The sequence below is a fragment of the Thermobia domestica genome, chromosome 11, assembly GCF_964235325.1.
Source record: "Thermobia domestica chromosome 11, izTheDome1.hap1.1, whole genome shotgun sequence".
NCBI classification, from domain to species: domain Eukaryota; kingdom Metazoa; phylum Arthropoda; class Insecta; order Zygentoma; family Lepismatidae; genus Thermobia; species Thermobia domestica.
This window is the reverse complement of record NC_137464.1, coordinates 249,852,669-249,875,221: the sequence shown is the minus strand read 5'-3', so window position 1 is coordinate 249,875,221 and position 22,553 is coordinate 249,852,669. Positions and strand designations below refer to the sequence as shown.

At 34.9% G+C, this 22,553-nt stretch overlaps 1 non-coding gene across 1 annotated transcript; it reads right to left on the bottom strand.

Moving 5' to 3' along the window:
• Nucleotides 1–749: 749 nt before the first annotated feature.
• TRNAR-UCG (transfer RNA arginine (anticodon UCG)) lies at nucleotides 750–823 on the bottom strand. Its single transcript has one exon. It is a non-coding gene; the product is annotated as a tRNA-Arg (tRNA).
• Nucleotides 824–22,553: the final 21,730 nt, after the last annotated feature.

Here is a 22,553-nt window from a genome sequence, read left to right as displayed (position 1 = left end):
AGTCATCCACGTTTGTGGACATTCCACTAGTGTCGTGTCCGGTCGACATATTTAGCAAATGGTTGGTAAGGTAAACAAACATTCATGTTTGAAATTGTTCAACAATTCATAAATAAATTTTAAATTTAAAAATTGATATCCAACTAATTCACTATCATTGTTGGAAGTGACGTGTTTGAACCGATGTAACGAGTAGAAAAAACATCAAATAAGAGTTAAATCTGTTTCCGAAAATTATTAGAGACGCGGATTTCACTATCGCAATCCTGAGATGTTCACGTACATCTTAACACCACACTCGTGCAATTAAACAATGTTTTTCCCGCACTAAACTATGAATCTTTACGGACAAACTCAAATTTTGAACTGGTAGGTTCAACAATTAACAACAACAACAAAAATGAAAATATTGTTACAAGTAGTAAAGAACGAAATAAATCTCAATATTTCAACTCAATGATGTATATAAACGACATGAATAAAATTACAAATATTAGGATTAGGATTTAGATTTCTGGGCTTTCAGCATCTAAGGCCATTTAGCCCTTCACGGTTGAGGGATGACGTCCCTCGGCGAGCACACAATCCGGGGAAAGGGAAGGAAGAAGGATGGGGGAAGGAAGGAAGCGGCCTGGGACCTATAAGTTAGGTACCACCCCAGCATTTGCCTGGTGTGAATGAGGAAAACCCAGGAAAACCTCATTCAGGGTGGCTGGCCTGAAAAAGCGTTTTACACTTTTTTGACCGAGTGCCCCCACCGGGAATCGAACCCGGGACCGCTCGCACCGAAGGCGAGAGCGTTAGCGACTACGCTACGCGGGGCCACAAAATTACAAATATTGTCTATGAAACTTATCATTAATAAATAAACTCAACAGTGAAAAAGTACACGTCTTACAAAATTACATTCACCTTCTTTCATAAACACAACAATTTTATTCTATTCGTTTTGTTGAAAGAGTTTTGAACACTACACAGGGGAGCTAATATTTCCATACATGTGCTTCCTAATCCGTCACAAAATTCAATTGGCCTTAAGCGTAATCGTTTCGATGTACGTTTAGCGCCATAGTAAAGGATCGTCTAACACATAGTTATCAAATGTGTATTCAGAATCGCAGACTAGTTCGTTGCAAGTAATAGTTGACTAAGTTAATCAAATGTGACTAATTAATTTAAAGCAGAGAGTACCGTGGTTTAGCTACAAGAAACTTACATTATGTTAATCTCGTACAAATGCATAATTAATTACCTTTGTTTTTTCTGTACTTTTATCTCATCGGATGAATTAACTATGAAGCAGTTATTAAGTCAAGTCCTCTATAATAGCATGACTGTTTCTCAAGTGAATTGTGAGAGTTGAGTAAAAAAATTCCAGTTTCTAAGGGTACATACAACTGTTCGATCCCGGTGCAGTTTTACCATACGGATCTAAAGATTCAAAAATTTACGGAAAAATTTGTATGAGTCATTAATTTGCCCATTTTATGTCGAAAACAGAACCAACAAACCCCTGCGGGCTTCTAAGCCGTTCCTACTATTACTGCTGCTCCTACTCCTATTACTACTTATACTAGGCCTATGAATTCGTATAGTAAAACTGCACGATCTTCCCTTATAATTATAACATAATTCTTCTATTGTAATTAATATTAATTGACTTCTACTTACAACCCCGTATATACATCCCACAAAAATAAATAGGTTCATTCTAATCAGGGGTAAAAGTGGATCTGAAAAGGTGGGGGGACGGTAGCGAACAGCATGACGTTACGCCGTTCCCCATGCCTATCTTTGCCCATTGTAATTTTTTTAAGAACTGGGGAGACGTAGTACTTATTCTTTCGAGGTGCGAGGACGAAGTTCCTCGTGTTCGCCCCCAATTTTACCCCTGGTTATAATTCGATTTCGTAATCATTTATAAGTTATTTTGATGTCAAACCACTAAGAAAATATTTTGTATTTTATATGTTTTCATTTTTCATAATACACACGCGCACATCTAGTTTTCCGTAGTTGCCACGTTTATTTCTCACACCCGATTTATTGGGGTTATATAAGTTAATCCTAACCAAATCAACGCATTAGCGTAACACCAAGCACACTCTGAATACCAAAAAGCACACCCTCCATACTAGATGGTTATTACGAACTAACTATCAGCTTGATTAACGCTTGGTTAAGGAATTCCCTCTGGGGGACGCGTCTCTAGTCCTAAATGGCACAAGACCTAAAAATCTTTTCGCGGCACAAGTCCTAAATGGCACAAAACCTAAAAATCTTTTCGCGGCACAAGTCCTAAACGGCACAAGACGTAAAAATTATTTCGCGCCACAAGTCCTAAACGGCACTAATCCTAAATGGCACTGGACCTAGAAATCACTTGTGTCACTGCCATCACGACCGTGCCAAAAATACTGTTAATCTGTTAGTCAAAGTTTTAGATATACTATTTATCATATTGCAGAACCATATACTATCTGGTCATATTGCAGAACCAGATTCTAACTGAGTTCTTAAAAGTAATTTGTATAAAAACATATTCTTTCGTTCTGAAATAATAAATAAATAAGGCCTATTGTTCTTTCTTGCTGTTTGCATGATAGCATTTGTGTGGTGACAAAATATTAACAACCTATCAAATGTGATTCCCAGATCTTTCATAATGTCTTTTTTTTCTATTCCCACACCATTGATCTCGCATTAGTAACATAGTAACATAGGGCCTTATACAGAGTCGTTTTGACGTCTGATTAACACCATACTACGGAGTTGACCAACGTATGTTTATCAAAACTGTATTCAGAGACCCTGATTAGGACGTAGTATTGGACGAAGTTAATCACATGTGACTAATGAATCTACAGCAGAGACTAATCTTTTACCCACGGTTTAGCGTGCGACACAACATTTCGTATTTCGTAATTCATGTATTTTCATTTTCACAGACTACGCATGCGCTCATCTACTTTTCCGTAGTTGCCACATTTATTTTACTCACCGATGCATTGGGGTTATATAAGTTAATCATACCCAAATCAACATTTTAGTTGTACTCAAAGTATTCTGGTATTCTGAATACCAAAAAGTGCACCTTCCTTATTTAAAAGTTAGTATACTTACTAACTAGTCTATGACTAACCTTCGATTAACGAATTCTCTCTGAATACCGCCCATTATGTTGTGTTTTAATTATATACGTCATAGGTTTTGCTTTCTTTGTGCTGATTTGAAGTAAGTTATTTTTACTCATATTTTTATCATATTCAACTCTTTCCATAGCAAATAGTTGTCATACTCGTAATTAACTATTCTATACTCGATACCATTATTAAAAATAGTTTTATTATTACTAACATAGCTGTTACCGTTGGAATTAACTATTAATAATAATAAACATAATAATAATAATAATAATAATAATAATAATAATAATAATAATAATAATAATAATAATAATAATAATAATATATTTCAGATAAACTACATTTTTTAGACCTGAGCCTTTATTGTACGTGAAGTTAAAATCAAAGGTTATATCACGCACGGCAAATGATGGCTTAAGACCCAAACCAAACTCTTGGCCCCCCAAGTGGGGGTTAGTTTGTGTTTAATAATTACAGCAAATTAATAATGGTTATAATAGATTGTGAAAGAAACACTTTTTTTAAAAAAAATAATCCTAGTCAACATGTTAAAATGTTTAACAGAACCCAATTAATCATCCGCTTTGTACTCTCATTTGCTTAACTGGACGAACCCAGACCTAAAAGGAAAGAGCTTTCTGCGCAAATCTCATAAGCAGTGGGAAATTTTAATACTATAGAAATTGGCCCTCCTTTTCTCTTAGAAATGTAATTTTCCAGATGCTGAAACATTTATTTTATTACTTTTAGTTAAAAGTTGAAATACCGAGTTTCATGCATCCAGCTTAAGTGTTCTTTCCTTTTATATGTTGCATTTTCAGTTTTCTGTTTTGTTTTATACCAAGTTTCATTTTACTAGCTTCAGAGATTTACGAAATACACTACTCTTTTTTTAAAAAAAAAAATCTTACCAAACCCTTTTCACGATAGGTATTTCCAAAAATTCTTTCTTATATCCTGCTTTCGTAAGAAAATCATTTTTTAAAATTAAAATTTAACGACTCTATTTGTAGTAGTGTGCCCAGAAAGTCACTTATCTTAACTGTTATATACAAGAGTACAACGATAAACACAGTCAAACTCATTGACTTTCATGAACAGTTTCCGATTTCTTTTGACTTAATTTATTCGTACATTTCCCACAAGCTGTAGTTTTAAATTTACACACTGTCAAGACCCAGGTTTCATAAAGGTAATAATCTGAAAATATAATAATAACATATGTATTTATGTACTCCCATGCGCAAAAAAAATTGCGCGTATACTGTAACTCACGATTTTCCGTATTTATTCCTTTTTTCTTACGTTTATGGATAAAATTGAGTTATTAGTATGTGGAGATAGTAGAGAGCAATCCATCTAAGGAGATATTTCCAAAAAATATAATAAAATAATAAAAATATAAACAAAAAACAAAATTATGCTCGGTTTTGTGTATACTGGCAACGATGATTTCTAGGGATTTTTTCAGTAGTACAGCACGATTGCGGAGGGAATTCAGTAGGGAAGTCGAGAAGATGGATGAAGGAACTGGATACTGAACTAAAATGTTGCATTTATTGGTTAAAACCTAGTGTGTAGATTGCCTGCCAAATATAAATTAGCTTCTGTAACTAAGATGTCGTACGAAAATATAGAATTAAACAGAAAAACTCTTATGTTAAGGTTCGAAGCGATACGCACCATGGTTATGAAGATTATTTCTTAAGAAAAAAGAAAAACACAATGTAGCCTCTGTGGTTAGGTGGATAGAGTGGCGGACTCGTGGATATTTTATTATTTTGACACCACATCGAATCCCATCCTATCCCATCCCATTTTTTTTAACAAAACATTATTGGAAGTGTATAACTTTGATGTTAATAAGAACCGAAACAGTATAATGAGGAAATAACTTATTGATAGTATCCTTTAATCGACGTATTTATTCAGTATTAGAATACGTGTACTATGCAAACAGTTATTGTTTTCAGTTTATGGTCTTGTATGTTACCTGCCCGTTCTTGAACAGCAGACAACTTACTTCGGATTTGTGTGTCAAGAACAGGAAAAATAACATACGCGACCCTGACAGTCTTCCCAAGTTTACCCCTTGTTATATCGACATGACGTTACATCGAATGATGCTTGTTGTCGTGAAAAAAGGAAGAAAGGAAAAAGCTGATGTCAAATTATCGTTTGTTTGTGTGTGTGTGTGTGCTTGTGTTTTTTTTTTTCTTTTTAGAGTATTGACTTTCTCCCCCTCTCTCTTTTTTTTTCATATCAACAATTGCAAGAAATTATGACCGACCTTTGTGGGTTTATTGGGAATAGGACGATTTATTTTGGATTGCTAACAGACGACATTTTTTTAACCATTTGCTTTAAACTTTGGCTTTGTGGCTCTTAGCACCCACGAAAGGTCATTATAAACTATATAAGCAATTCCCGTTTTCACCGGCCGCTGAAAAGATATTGGGGAAGAGAAAAGTGCTTGCCGTAAAGATAATGAATTAAAAAAAAACAAATTAAAACAAATAATTTATAGATCTTTATAATACACTGTAAAGTTACGAGCGATTACGGCTAAGAATTTAACGTGAGATTAAAATTACGAGTATTATGTATTATGATTAAACAAATAATATACAATACGTAAACTACAAGCAAATTATATATTTAACAACCTGAGTGCTTAAAAACAATTACTTTATTTTTAATTTTTATTTTTTTTTAAATTATTTACTTTGATTAGATGGCCTTTTTGATTTATAGGAATGATTTTTTTTTATTTTATTTATAATTTGCGCTAGCGGCAACGAATGAGAGTAGGGGATAATTTATATAACACTTGCGTTTTATTATGCACTGCACAAGGAGGGTGGGGATTAAGTCAGCCGCAGTTTTTTTTCTTTTGTGCTTTTTTTTTACAAAAATTTGGTTTTCTGTAAAAGTCAAAAACTAATTTGAATGTTATGCTTATATTTACTAAATTCTAACGACGACAAAAACACGATTTCAAAATGCAATCGTAAGTCTGTGTAAGGAATGGGTTTTCGTTGAACGAAGCGAAATTATACAGATCTATGTATGCGGAACAAGAATATTTCCAAAAGATAGCATGAATATGAACGATAATCATACCATATTTCTACATTATATAGTAGCGTGAAAAACTTATATTAAAATGATATAACAAACAGGCATAAGGTTTTTTTCTAGCACGGCAACACATTAAACTTAACTAATTAAATTTTGGGAATTACAAATTATCACCTTATGTGTCCTTATATTCCTATTCGTTTTCACGTTCGAGCGACGAAAGAAGAAATTGTAGTAATAGTGATAAAAATCGAATTCGAGATTTCAATGAATTCAAGTTTCACGCCCCTACATATCGAAAAAGTAATTTTGATGTCTGTCCATCTGTTCGTCTGTCGGTTCGTTACGCTTTTTCATGTATTCAAATAGAGGCCATACTGTTCGACGTATCTGGACCGAATTCTAGACATAAACTTTTTATAACACTTTAAAAAAACTAACTAACTATATGGCCTATGGAACCCGGAGGTTCAATGCCGCGTTCACAAAAGCTCTCCACTGACTTCTATTCTTAGCTAACTGCATCCAGTTTCTACTTTGTATTCCAATCTCTGCGAGATCCATCTTAATATTGTCCTCCCATCTGCGCCTAGGTCTTCCTAATGGTCGTTTTCCGATTGGTCTTCCAGTCAAGACTTTGAAAGCATTTCTACTTTCTTCCATTCTAGCTACATGACCCGTCCACCTAAGCCTCCTAGACTTGACGACCCTAACAATGTTGGGTAGATCATATAAATTGTGTAGTTCCTCGTTATGAAGTTTCCGCCATTCCCCATTCCCGTTCCTCTTGGGTCCGAATATTCGTCTCAGGTCTTGTTCTCAAATACTTTCAGTCTATGTTCTTCCCTCAGAGTAAGTGACCATGTTTCGCAGCCATACAGAACTACAGGCATAATAATCGTTTTGTATATTTTAAGCTTCAAATTCCTCGACAGAATTCGCGACAACAAGAGATTTTGAACCGAATAGTAACACGAATTCCCTGCTTTGAGTCGACATTTAATTTCTTCGTGAATATGATTTCCCTCTCTTAATATTGATCCTAGATATTTGAAACTATCCACTTTACCAAAAGTATTATTTAATATTTTAACGCATCCATAATTTGCTGTATTCCGGTCCCGACGCACTTCCATGTATTTAGTTTTCCCTGCATTTACTTCTAAACCCATGTCCCTGCAAGAGTTTAATAAGATCTCTGCATTTCTTTCTATTGTTCTCCTATCATCCCCTATTAAATTTACATCATCAGCATATGCCATAACCTGGTCAATACCGTTCAACTGTAGGCCCTGGTTGCTATCTTTGATTTTCCTTATAGCGTATTCCAGAACGAAGTTAAATAATAATGGCGACAACGCATCTCCTTGTCTCAGGCCATTTTCGACGTGAAAGCTCGTGGACAAAAATTTTCCTACCCGGACTTTACTTTGGGATTCATTTAAACATATCTTAATTAATCTAATTAGCTTTCTCGGTATTCCAAGTTCTGTAAGGACGTTGTATAATGTTTCTCTCCTAACCGAGTCGTACGCCTTTCTAAAATCAATGAATAGTCGATGTACCGGGGTATTGTATTCCCACTTTTTTTCGAGTATTTGGCGAATGGTAAATATTTGGTCGATAGTTGATCGATTTCGTCTAAATCCGCACTGATAATCTCCAATAATTTCATCTGCGTATGGGGTCAGTCTTGCTAACAGAATATTTGAAAGGATTTTATAGGATGTTGATAGAAGAGAAATGCCTCGATAATTATTACAGTTTTGTCGCCTTTCTAGTAAATTGGAACAATGATTGATTCTTTCCACTCTTGTGGCAATTCTTCCTTGTTCCATATAAGAAGAATGAGTTTGTTCCACAATTTTTCGCCCCCAGCTAAAATTAACTCAGCCGGAATTTCATCTACACCCGGAGATTTGTGTTCATAACACTATCGTTTCGAATTCTATATCCTCCGACACCTAAAAATAAGGGTAGTTTACTAAAGGATGAAAATTTAAAATCATTAAATTGTCTCAAAAACGGCTGTAAAGATTTTGTTTGTATTTTTACAAATATAGTATGAATCATTGCTCTGAAAAAATACGTAAGGTGTAATTTACTGTATGGGATGCATTTTTTTGAACAATTTTCTCAATCACATTTTATAAATAAATGTATCATTAATAACCTGACAATATGACACAACTCGTTCGTCCTGTAAACATTCAGAAGAGGTAGTTTAGCCTACTCTTCGACGATTTTCCCATTAACGCCTGACCCAATTTTGTTCATATTTCATAAATAAATGTTACATAACTAACCTAACGATATGGTATAATTCCATCATCCTAAAAAGCTAGAAGTGGTATATTACTTTTCGGAGCAAGTTTTACCCTACGATTTTGTCGATAATTACTCTGGCAATTTTGTTCGTATTTCATAAATAGCATAGCTCGTTTGTCCTGAAAAGATATACAAGGGACTTTTTTAACGATTTTCTCAGAAAGTACTCAGACGCTTTTGCTCATAGTTCACATACAATTATCTGCTTAATAATTCTAATGTATGGCATAAGTTATTTCTAACAGAAATATGACGAATGGGTACTTTACTTTTGGACGTAAGTTGCTTCGAACAAAATTTCTAAAAAACATTATTTTATTCGCATTTCCCAAATAAATGTTTCAGTAATAGCTGCAGCCTAACACGAGTCAGTTTAAGAAATTCGAGCGAGAAAATTCAGTGCGTTTCATCCGTACCCATTCTTAAATATATTTTTAAATGTTATGCCCAATCACAATTTTCCTAAGAAAATCGAAACTTCTTTTTAAATGTGCCTTGCTGTGGCCAAATGGTTCAAGTGCTTTGGTTCTGGATTTGATTCCCGGTGAGAGCTAGTGTATTTGTATCCAACGTTAAGGAATAGGTGCAAAGAGAAAAGTGTTTAAACAAGTCTAACCTAGCTAATGAATAATACAAAGAAATAATACAATATTACGAAATTCTAGAAGAAACGTTGTTAATATTAGATATTTGCGTGTAAAAGTCCAACCCATGACTGTCAACTCCAAAGGTAAGAAAGTGAAACATCCAATACCAGGTTAATCAGTGGTCTCTAGTTAAAGCTATCCTACTAGGAAGTGATTGAGATACCAAAAAATATTGTAATCGCTGGGAGACATGTTAGGAAAATACATTGGGTGAGAGAGTTTAATACTGGAACTCATGAATAGTCTCTGCACCTTCGTTTAGTATTGAAGTGCGTAGGTCTATATAGGTTTGCATTGAAATGAGCATTAATGCACAACATCTGTTGAACATTACGGGGGGCTTGCGGACAGGTTTGCTGTACATTTTACGGGGTTCGATATTGTAACGATCCTAGCAAACTCCTCAGCCTTTCCGCACTGTACTCTATAAGTTAAATTCGTGCTTAATTAAAACTATGTGTTTAAATTTAACACTGTTAACCGTTAATACCTGTGCACAACGGGCAACAATCCGCCAGTAATTCTTTATTTTTGCCCTTTGTTTTAGCGCCATAAATGTCTTTGTTCATAAATTTCTTTGTCTATGGTTTTGCATATACGTAACGTGGACATTAAATTTTGACTTCTACGCCATATGCATCTAATTACAAACACACCTATAGAACGAACACAACAAACTTGGAATATATAGTTTATGTATGGAAAATCATACACGAGGCGCTGCACGGGAGAGCAGTGTGCATACATATGGCAGTCAACTTCCTAAGAAATTTATAATAATAATAATAATAATAATAATAAAAACAGAAAACGAAACAGTTATTTATATAATGTATTTATTTAAGCATGGAAGTGCAATAGACTTAAGTTATTTCTCTCTCTCTCTCTCTCTCTTTGAAGGCAACAACCTTTAGGGTGCCAAGACGTAGAAAAGGACTTGTGGCACTCATGACTATAGAGTGGTGTGTGTTTGGCACATCGGGTTCCTTCGTTGTTAGCCCCAGCTTTCTAGACCGGATGCAGTTATTCCCGGTAGAAAATACAAGAAAATATACCTTTCTATTACTATTAAAGTAAATAATTACACTCATTCCCTCAACGTGATACTTGTTTGTTTAACTGTATACAGACAGCTGATCCATGGGAGAATCGTTGATAATAATAAATAAAATAAACTCGACAAATATTCTTGTAATTTGCTGGGCGCGCCAGTGTGCCTGTTATCCGGTTGTGGCACACTGGAATATAGGGTATGGCTTTCTAATTTTTCCCCAACTATTTTAACTGCTTCAATTGAAATTAATCTATAATAATAAGAGTGAATTTAGTCTTCTTACCCTTCGATTTAGAAATAAGGTCCGCTAGAATTGTATATTTAAAAAATAATAATACTGTACTCAGAATTTTATAGTTTGTTTTATTCGAAATGACATACTTCCTGCAACTGTTTGGGTTGGAATTATTTGAGATCAAATCTTTAAGTTTTACGACCCATGGTTATACCGACTAGGCTAAAGGACACGGTGATGATGAGAAATGAATGAAATGGTGGAATGAAGAAAGTGGGAGAAAACGGGAGAACCCCGAGAAAACCCATGCACATGGCGTTTGTCCACCACAAAATTCACTTGGTGCGAGCTGGGGTCGAACCAAGGATCCCATGCACCAAAGGTGAACGCTTTATCACTGAGCCACCGCGGCCCCTCTGAAATTATTTATAGGAGAGAGTGACTACTTTATGAAAACTTGATATCGAACACATTTGTTTAAAAATACCAGCTTTTTGTGAAATATTGCTTAATATTCAGGAAAACCTAAGTCAATAACAAATAATAATAATAATAATAATAATAATAATAATAATAATAATAATAATAATAATAATAATAATAATAATAATAATAATAATAATAATAATAATAATCTTAAATTAAAAACTGTTTGGACCTAGTGCATTGGCACAATTCCACGAATTAAAAGGAGTTTGTTTACTTCTCATGTAAGTGTAGAAGGACTTAATCCCTGTTGCTTTCAATATACGAAGAAAGTGTCCAACTGTCAAATGATATGCTACATAAAATGCCCTATGCAACATAATGTAATATAGAGTCATCATTTCAGGTTGTCTAAAGAACACTTTCGTTTTAGCAAGAAAGGAAGAAAATAGAAAATACTCACAGTCAGTTTTAACCTAGTAGAAAGTTTGCAGATTTAAGAGAAAATGTACAGAGTTGTTGGATATTAAATGTAGTTCGGATTAATGGAGTAAGACACCGTAGTTCATTGTATGAAATATACTGGGAGTGACCAAGCCATTGCCTATGGAAATATCGAAAGAGATACGTTAATGGTGTTAGTTGCCAACTGTTGTAGAAATGAAAAATTTAAGGAAATCTCTAAAACTCTAAAATCACAGATCCAAATTGACTAACTGCTAAGTAAAACTGCTAAATCTGACTAAAGCAAAAAAATAATCTTAATGACCTGTGTTACAGTTTCAGACACATCATTCTCATATCAAAACTACGATAGAAGTAAATTATGAATACAGGTGAATTTGCAGTTCTGGAATACCAACAAATGATTTTGCTAGATGTAAATTTTGGGAAAACATTTTTATAAGGTTTTAGATTTATTTATTGGTTTGTTTGTTTATTAGCTTCTCCATGCCGTAAACGTCGCCAACACCTAGTGGCCCACTTGCTGGTAAATGGCGATCGTCAATATAGCGACGCGTCGAAGGATTGCCGCTAGTGTGCCACTAGTGGCAGGGATTCTTCGAGTCGAAGCAGATATCTAGAATCGGGGATATTGAAGTTACCACCACGTAACAGCGAGGACTTCATTTTGATCCCCGCTCCTTTGATTTGTCACGGACAATCGCAAAGGGACCAACACGAACTATCCAAGTCATGTGCATGTTATTATTATATATTACTTTTCCCTGACGAATTGTTATTATAAGGACAATACTTGAGCTCCGGGGGTCAAGAGTAACTCCTGCCTTTACATCATGAAGTGAAAAATCTTGAGATGGGTGCGTATAATTGTATGAATTTAGTTGGCAACTGTCGCCGATCACTAGCAAGTGAATATGGGAGAACTATGAAAAAAGTAAATAGACGCTTGCCATTTTGTTATAAAATTACATGACGAGTGCATTTGATCTGATTCCAAACAGTTATCGTCAAATATACACGGTTAATGGAGCACTCTGATTAGAAATATTAAAAATACTTCAACGATTTATTACTCTACAAGCTGTGTCTTCACAATCGCCTCCGTGGCGAATTCGGAAGAACACACACCTAATAACCCTAAGGTTGGTGGTTCACGCCCAGCTCAGGGCACTTTATTTTTACTTTTTTTAAAATGTTTGTAGACTCACCTTAATGCAAAGGCGATTTAACGTATTTTAGGGGAACAATTTTGTGGTTCGTTGGCGTTCCGTCGCTTCTCTGCCAGTGGTGGTATAGTTTTCAAAGCGGAAGTGGGACCAATTTTAGGCTGCGGGACCACCAATTTTTGGGGACATGTCGCTAGTTGCCTATCGGTAGTCCACCGACGCTTACGGCATGGGGTTGTCCCCTCACAAGTGAGGCAGATTGTAATCGACCAAGAGTGCTTGGGAAAAATGGGAAACATCTTCCGACTTCGACTTCTGAATAATCCGTTTAGGATCAAGTCGAATCAAGGCTGCGCCACGGGAAGGTAGAACAAGTGAGGCAATCTTTCCAAGCACTACGCTGAAGAGCCTCTGTCTCATTCAAGACTTAGACTCTCCAGGAAAAGTAACAAGTTTATTACTTGTAATTTATTCTTTGAGTCAAAGTATTTTGCAATAAACCATCGTTTTGTAAGATATTTTTACGATTGTATACTATTAATTTCGAAAATTGTACACATAATATAATTTCCCATCATGGATTTGAAAAAATCAAAGTTCGAACAAAGAAAGATCTTCGATCCACATGTCTCTTTCATTATTGACCCTTAATTTATTTTAGTCCTAGGCAAAGCGAATCGAAGGGATGGCTCTAAGTGAAAACATTCATTTAGATGGTTAAGTAATCTGGAAATTCCTGCTGTTATTTCACGAAACACAACAAATCTTGAGAAACAAAAACAATTTTGCTTACCAGGGGAAGGGAATAAATCATCTGCTTACGTTTGCTTAACTAGGAAGAAGGCAAGGGCGCCGATCCTAGGGAGCCGGGCCCCTCAAAGCTCATGTAGGCCCCCTTTGTATTTATGAATATACAATATTTGGCATAATTTGAATGCAATTTGCCTTAAAATCCTAATATATATCGTCTGCATTTGAATGCCCTCCCAGAAAAAAAATTTACAGAGAAATCGGCGCCCTTGGAAGAAGGTCTAGTGAAAGGAATAAAAATGTGATAACGTAATGCTTGAACAACTCTATCTAATGGAGAAAAGTAAATTAGTATTCAACACTTCTTTCAATTTTAAGCATTTCAAAGATTCTCGTAATTTAGTAGCGTCCCGAATTTGCATTTTTGAAGTACGGGTACTCTATCTATACCTTAACGTTTCAGACCACGCACTTAAGCCGCTTTACCACAAGAGGCACATAGGAGTTTTTCTTTCGATTTCCTTAGGAATATTGAGAATGGTATGACTTTTAAAACTATGTTTAAAAAAGAATACATATCGACACAATAAGATGATAATCTAATACCTAGGAAATATATTGAATTGTTTTTAATTTGTTCTCACGCTACCAAAACAGTATTTATTTTTTTTATTCCAGCCTTTTAATATAAGCATTTCACACTATTGTCTGTTCTAGGACAATACAATTCTAGTTCATGTATATGCTAGCTTTGGAAATACAGTAGAATTTCGCTTATCCGACATAAACAGGCAGGCAGAACGCTGGATAATATGGATGTGTTAAGAAAAGACCTGTTAAAAGTAAAACTTATGATATAATTTTACATATTACACATCTAATAATAATGTTTTATAACAAATAACTGTACTGCACTGAATCAGGGACGTATCCAGATTGAGGGCTGTCCCCCTCCGAAACTCAAGCACTTTTTAAGAAACATGCTTTTACCCTTTTGAGATTCTTTTATATCAGTTTACTAACAGTCAGTGTCCAAACTTTGGGCAATTTGCTGTTGTCTTGTTATAATTCTAAGAACATACATTAATGCCATTATACCATTTGGAATTAAAGAACAGGAATTAAATAGGATTAACATTTTGTTTCCGTTCTGTTTTTAACTTTAATATATTAGAACGATACACTCAATGTCTTCTTGCTATTTTTGTTATGTGATATACGTAGCAGACAGTTTTCCTTAGTTACATTTCTCGTTTCATTTTGTTTGTGCTATAATGCAGTTTCCAAAGTAAACCGATTTATAAATGAAAAGTAGGAAAAAGTTTAAGAGAAATACAGAACTGTTGCATTATTATTATTATTATTATTATTATTATTATTATTATTATTATTATTATTATTATTATTATTATTATTATTATTATTATTATTGATATTGATATTTTTAAAACATTAGAATTACGTGCTTACGAGGATTCGTGTTGGGCCCCCTCCGAATAGAAAACCTGGATACGTGTCTGCACTGAATGATAGATGTATGAGTCAACGTGTAGACGGGCGCGCTAGGCGATATACTCCAGAGCATGAAAAATAGATTAAGACCACAACTTGCAGTTCTTCTTCCCGATTGGTGCTTTCTGCAATGATATATCGGATCATACGGTATGTGTAACAAAGGATGGTCGGATAAGCGAGACCATGGTGTATTGGTGTTTCACGCACCTAAACCTGTAAAATGTTTGTATAAACGATTATCTTTCACTCCCTAGCTAAATTTGTGGGTATGATCACACACCTTGCCTCATAAAGTATAGTCTTATAAAGAAAAAAATATTTTTTTAGCTAAAAGCTAAAGGGAAGTCAACTTCAGTAATTTACTTTTTTTTTAATAATGGCAAACTAGTCCATCTCATCACGATAAATCACGTTTGATATTAAGATGTCTTTTTCTGTCTGTATATATCCTTTACATTTTGTTGGAGACAAAATTGTTATTTTCCCAAGAAAACAGGGTGAGAGAAGCTATACAACAACATGAACTGAAAACAATAGCTATTATCAATACTGTAATCCTGGATATCAATAAATTGTCCTTAGTATATTGCTTCGGTTCTTATTAACATGAAAATTATAATGTTTTGTAAAAATAAATAAATAAATAAAAAAAAGAAAAAGAAGAATGGGATAGGATGGGATTCGATGTGGTGTCAAAATAATAAAATATCCACGAGTCCGCCACTCTATCCACCTAACCACAGAGGCTACATTGTGTTTTTCTTTTTTCTTAAGAAATAATCTTCATAACCATGGTGCGTATCGCTTCGAACCTTAACATAAGAGTTTTTCTGTTTAATTCTATATTTTCGTACGACATCTTAGTTACAGAAGCTAATTTATATTTGGCAGGCAATCTACACACTAGGTTTTAACCAATAAATGCAACATTTTAGTTCAGTATCCAGTTCCTTCATCCATCTTCTCGACTTCCCTACTGAATTCCCTCCGCAATCGTGCTGTACTACTGAAAAAATCCCTAGAAATCATCGTTGCCAGTATACACAAAACCGAGCATAATTTTGTTTTTTGTTTATATTTTTATTATTTTATTATATTTTTTGGAAATATCTCCTTAGATGGATTGCTCTCTATTATCTCCACATACTAATAACTCAATTTTACAAATAAACGTAAGGAAAAAGGAATAAATGCGGAAAATCGTGAGTTACAGTATACGCGCAATTTTTTTTGCGCATGGGAGTACGTGTGTAATACGTATATATTTTTATTTTATTGAAGCTTTCGTAATTTGGAAATATACTATTGGTTTGCTTTTAATATGTTAAAAAGACTACTTCCGTAGAAAAGTTTGTAGGGTACACCCCAAAATGACTATGTATTGGTTTCTTCGAACGTATTATGTTGCATATTACATTAGTAATTTAGCGTTATTTGTTGATTTTTCTGGCTTATACATATCAACTCTATCAAAACACACTGTAAAGTATAGTAACTCTCTGCGCTCTTAATATATATAGTTGATATTTAGTGTTCACTTGTGAATTATCTAGTGGACTTTTGTCCTAATTAAGCAAACTTTGGTGGGCTTTTGTCCTACCATTGGAAAGTTAGAGTGGGCCTTTGTCCTACTCCTAATAAAATATAGTCCACAGAGTATATATATTGCAATTCTGAATGCTTGCTTGGCTTCAGAAGTCTGGTAAAATGTGCTTTTTAAACATTTTTCTTTAATTCTTTTTTAGGAATTTGTCATGGGATTCTTGTATCTCCATTCCAAAGAAACGCATTTCTTAATCAATTATATAATTAATTCTTACAATGAAATATAATGTATTTCATGTATAAATGCAGAACACATAATAATAATAATAATTTTAGTAGTACAAATATAGCTATTACCGTTGGAATTAGCTACGTTCGTAACATTATTGGGAACTAGTTGCTGCATCGTCGCAATTTCGTGTGGTGGTTGCGAATTTCAGAACTAAAGCAATTGAACGAAAAAGGCACAAGGCCTAAACGCCACAAGTTCTAAACGGCACAATACCTACAAATCATTTCGCGGCATTAGTAATAAACGGCACAAGATCTAAAAATTTAGGTCCAGTGTCTATACTTGGTCTTATGCCGTTTAGATCTTGTACCGTTTAGGATTTATAAATGTTACCCTCTCTTTGAATACAGCCCTATGTCTCTACTTAAGTGCAATGTTATCAGACGTTGTTTATTGATGAAATTAACTGATTTCTTATTGTAGATTCCCTTGCACAAAGCCTATCCTTCAAGGTACGCCATAAATTTTCCATAGAGTTTATGTTCCGCGAATTACTGAGCCAAAAAAGTGATATAACATGCCGTTAGGACAGAATATATAAATTTTTATAACTCAGACACAATGGCAAAGGGCAAAATCTACTTCAAAAATAAAGGGTTCACCGTTGAATAAACCTCTTTTTCAAGGTATAATTTTAATCTGAAGAATAGTTTTGTATGTTTCTGCGTAAAGAACACAATCATAAATATAGATTTTACCGACCCCACTGGAAGAAAACATCCACAAATCATGACACTTGTAGGTTACGTTGAGGATTTAACAGTACACGCAATACTAAGTGTTTCAACAGACATTCGACATACATGTGAATAATTTCCAAAATAATCATTCATGTCTCATCAATGAATATTACTATGTGCTATTATTCATAGTCCAATCCTTGTAAGCCTTGGCCCACTGCACATGCATTGCACGTTGTTTTCGCAACGCTTCTTGTAAGCCCGGTGTGCACAAAAATCCGAAGAATTCAATTTTCTTCTCACAAAATCATGCAAACAAACATGTACTTTAAGATTAAAATGAGTATTTCTACGAACTGCTAACCTACGATGAATTGTCAAAAACTTTCATGAAATCACCTACAAGCTGACGAACTACGAACCCCTTGGACATCCATTTTATAGTTAGGTTCTTGTAGGTTAACTATACAAATTCTGGACTCGTTACTGCTTTTTCTTTCTTCTTTGCAGGTAAATTTCTGAAGGTGTGATGATTGACAAGCTTGAGGTACGCAGCGTCATTGAGTTCCTCCATCTTCAGGGGAAATCAGCAAAGCAGTTCCATGAAGAGATGAAAGAATCTATACCGATGAAAGCCCATCCTATAAGATGGTATCCAAGTGGAAAAGGCAATTTCCAAACTGGACATATGACCACCCCTGACGCCTCCAGATCTGGAAGACCATCTTTCACTGATGATGCCGTATTTGGCAAAATTGAGAAGATCGTAATGGGAAACCGGAGGATAACCATTCAATGTGTGATGTGTGTAATTGGTATGAGTTATGGGCCTGCCTGGAATATTATTCACCACCAGCTCCATCTTCAGAAAATGTCAGCACAGTGGGTGCCTCGACTGCTCAAACCCTTCCACAGAAGAAATCACGAGGACGCTGCAAGAGAAATGTTGCGTCGCTATGATGTAGATAAAGAGAACTTTCTCGGCAGGCTAGGACAATGAATGAAAATTTTATGATCCAGAAACATAGGAAATGAGGAAACAATTGAAACATTCCTCCTCCCCAACCCTAAAAAAAAAAAAAAAAAGAATACAGAAGTCTTCCGCCAAAGTGATACTGTCCGTTTTCTAAGGCTGTGAGGGGGTCATCATGACAGATTACCTTCCACAGAGGCAAACTATTAGTAGTATCAATATTTCCATCTCCTGAGTAAGTTACGAGATGGACTGTAGAAAAAAACGTCATGGATTGGTCACAAAAGGGGTGCTGCTGTTGGCAGACAATGTACTAGCTCATTCTGTCCATGCATCCATGATATGTAAATAAATAGCATTGGTGACTTCCACTAAAATACAGATTTAAACGGCGTGACAAACATCTTGGCATTTGAAGGCGGCGCTCCAAGTTCCTTTAAATGTTGCTAGCAAATCAGAGGCCAGCGGTACTGTCACGTTTATTTTGTACACATCAACGTCTATCCTCTGCCACCTGATCGCGCTGTAGTTTGTCTGCTTAGCCATAGCCACATCCCTTTACAACTTGGCAACGTCGCGCCAGAGCTTGCGTTTTATTCGTTTAACTGAAATGCCATGATGTTTGTCACAGGTTTTAATTGTTAAAATCTCCCTTAGAGTATTTCTTCAAGCACCTTCAATATTTGGAGATATTAAGGAAACAAAGACTGTTCGAATTCTCTCTCCAAAAAACGCAATTTTATCATAGGTGTTCATGCAGCCGACGTATGAATTTGCTCTGCATAGATAGCGTGCGAAACTTCATATTTGTATATATTTATAAGATACTGTAGACAAAAGTATACTTAGGGAAGAAAGGTTTATGAAATCTGAAGCATCGCAATACCGATCATTGTGTAACTTTAAAAAAAAAGAGAAAAAATACGAAAAGCACCCTACAAAACCAAGTGTATTCTGTTCCTTATCAAAACCAGAATGAAGTACAAAAAATGAACTGAATGGGCTGAAAGACGAAGGTATATCTCGCTTTGTTGCGCCCTTTTTCACGGTTACATAATTTTTTTCTTGGTATTATTATTAATTTGTTTGGGTCGCCATATTGCTTCACAACAACAACTATTTAATGATTTTGTTTTCGAAATAACCTTTCGTCTACGTTAGATAGGACCAGGACTCTTCTAACGCATCTCACACATATCTGGTATACAGATTCTTGTACAGTTGGTGAAGATAAAGTGAACAAGTTATACTAATATGATTCGATCTTAAAATATCAAACAAAATAATTATCAATTAAAGAAATTGACAAAGATTCAATATTTCAGGAGAGAAAATTTTATTACACAAGTTGTATATATTCCAATTTAAGCAAGATCATATCGTCAGTAGTTTTAGCGGTGAACCTACAGCACCGCGTCTCTAATTATTCACCATACTTTAATATGCACATTTGATTTCAGCGTACAAACAAATTACCAAATTACAAGAACATAAAGCAGAGTACAATTGCCAACTAATCGGATACTTTTTATTCATCATAAATTTAATATAACAATCATCATCGACATTGCATACAGGGTGTTAAGAAACTATTTCAAAAACTTCGGGAGCTGATTCCCGACACCTAAACCAGTAAAAAATGTCCTATGGAACTTCGGTCATTGACGGATAGTTTCGGCGATATAAGGTACCGAAAGCATGGAAAAATGAACTTCAGAGGATTGCAATTCAAAAACAACGCAACGTAGAGAGTGCGGCTTAGAACATGACACTCGATGACATACCTGCTCGATTGAAAAAATGTATGTTTCAAACCTCCGCTAGATATGTACGAGGGATTCCCCCAAAAAACTTAGGGATTACTTGCCAGGTTATAGGAAAAATGTCTCAAGTTTATTTTTCAGACTTGCTTCCGTCCTCAACGATTCCTGGATCCACCGCCGGTTCCCAATTAACTGCTAATACTCATAGCGTACCTTTTGAAATGTTTTCAAATGTTCTTTGCATAAGGAACAGTTTTCCGTATTTTTTCGCCCTTGCGTCCTTTTACTGTGCGCCCTTCAGCAACTGCTCCAATCGCTGCATTGTAGTTACGCCACTGTGTTAATTCGTTTAAATTCATAGAGAATTCAAACGTGATTCATATATCTACGAATGTAATGATAGTCTTGATGATTATGCATATTTTGAAACTCTCATCTGAACCGTCATTAGGCTTCATCACATTTTCACACATTGTAACACCATTTTATAACATAAATATGCTTTATGCGGGGTCGTTCGCAGAAGCTTAGGGTGTTACAGAAAGTTTTGGGGGATGACACCCCTCAATTGGGGGGATCTGGCGAAATCCCTGATACAACGACATGTCTATTTATCGCAACTACTCAGTAATTGATATTAAAACATTAATTCTTAGATAACACAATTCACGGAAATTAGTTCTAGAACTTTCTTATGCTTAATTGCAGATTGCTTAAGTAAATTTTATGACTAATGGTGGCACAATCTTTTTCTTTTTCCTTTTTATTTGTTTTGTTTTCAGTTTCATTTATCTACCTTATGGGAAATTTATAAAAGAAGTCCCAGCCATAGAGCCTTGTGGACTATTTCACTAAATTCATTTTAAATCAAATTTGTCTGAAGTAAGCATATGTACTAAAATGGCATGTGCCAAAATGGCCAAATTTGCCTGTTTTAAATATAATCGTTTATCACACTGTTAATGTAATAAGAAAGGATAAGCGAGGGATGAACAGAGCCGGACTGGCTACTAGTTTGATCAGGCTGCTAGCATATTGTGTTAGTCCTAAATTCTCAATTCCCAAAACCATCATTACCCCAACTGCCCACTGTTTTCCCACAGTAAAAGCACACTATTCTTTAGTAGCTACATCGTACATTATATCATAAGGATCATAATATAAAATCAGAGTATACATACGTTATGAAGCAATATTTATGAGAATAACAGAGACGGTGATCATTAGCATACATTTTTTTTATCTATTTGGCCTTGGGATAGCTGAAATTTGTAATTTGTTGGTAAAGAACTACGGATAAATTAATGTAATTTAACACTGGTGGTTTCAGTATTCGTGAAAAAAGTACACGACAAATTGCAAAGGAACGCCCACTGCACGTAGAATGAAATATTTTTCCGGGGGAGATATACTTCCGGGAACAAGCACTAGAAAATCTCGTAAAGACATTAACATCAGTAGGCACTTGTGGTCTACGAACTGTCAAGCACCCAGATTCTGTGTATTTATGCAAATCGCGTGCACATATAGACAGGTTGATCGTAATGAAATTATGTACTATGGCTGCGACGTGATAAAATATAAAAGATAAAAGAAATTATCAATAGTAAATCTTAATATAACTACCAGAAATTGGTCTAATGCATTTTCATTTTGATTTACGTAATTTTATTCCAAATTTATGTGACCTCCTCTCTTTATTAAAATTTTCATTTGGCCCCTGTCTGGGCGGCAATCGCCGCCTAGCCACCTGAGCCAGTCCGGGCCTGCGCATGAATATATTAAAATTGAAAAGCAGCGTATTAAGTTTGTCACAAACAATAAAATTGTCAAAAGTAAGGAATTATAAATAATAAAAATTGAATTAAAATTGAGAGCAAAGCTCCCTAATACTTAGTGTTTACAGCGCTATCTTGTCTTGTCTTGTCTTCATCACCATTAAGGGTGTTTAATTATTTGATGCACCAACAACTAAGGTTTTATATGCTACAAATGTAGAAATAATGAATTATTTGTGTAGAAATGAATTGTTTATATAGAATTGTATTACAAATTTACAAATAGCGGACGCCGCCATTTGCAATTGTTGGCCGACTAGAGAGTCGAATTGCCTGAATTATATAGTTAAAAATTGAAATAAGTTAAAAAATTAAATTCAGTACAATCGTGAAAGAAGTGTATAGTATGTCAAAATTGGGAGAGGTATAAAATTGTCATAGTAGGGAAGTATCAAAGTCATGATCGGGACGGAGGACCTAGCGGGACGAAGAGGGCCAGCTACCCATTTGATAAGGGTGTAAAAGTTGAAAAAAGTGGAAATAAATGAAGTATAGATGAAAAGAATAGTTGTGAATGAAAGCATATGTGTTTGTAAATAAATGTGAATGTGTATGTTAAATGTAAGATGAACACTTTTCACTTTAATCACTTCCTCTTCTCCACAACATATCAAGAGATGTTATCAGTGTTGCCAACAACCTCTCAAGA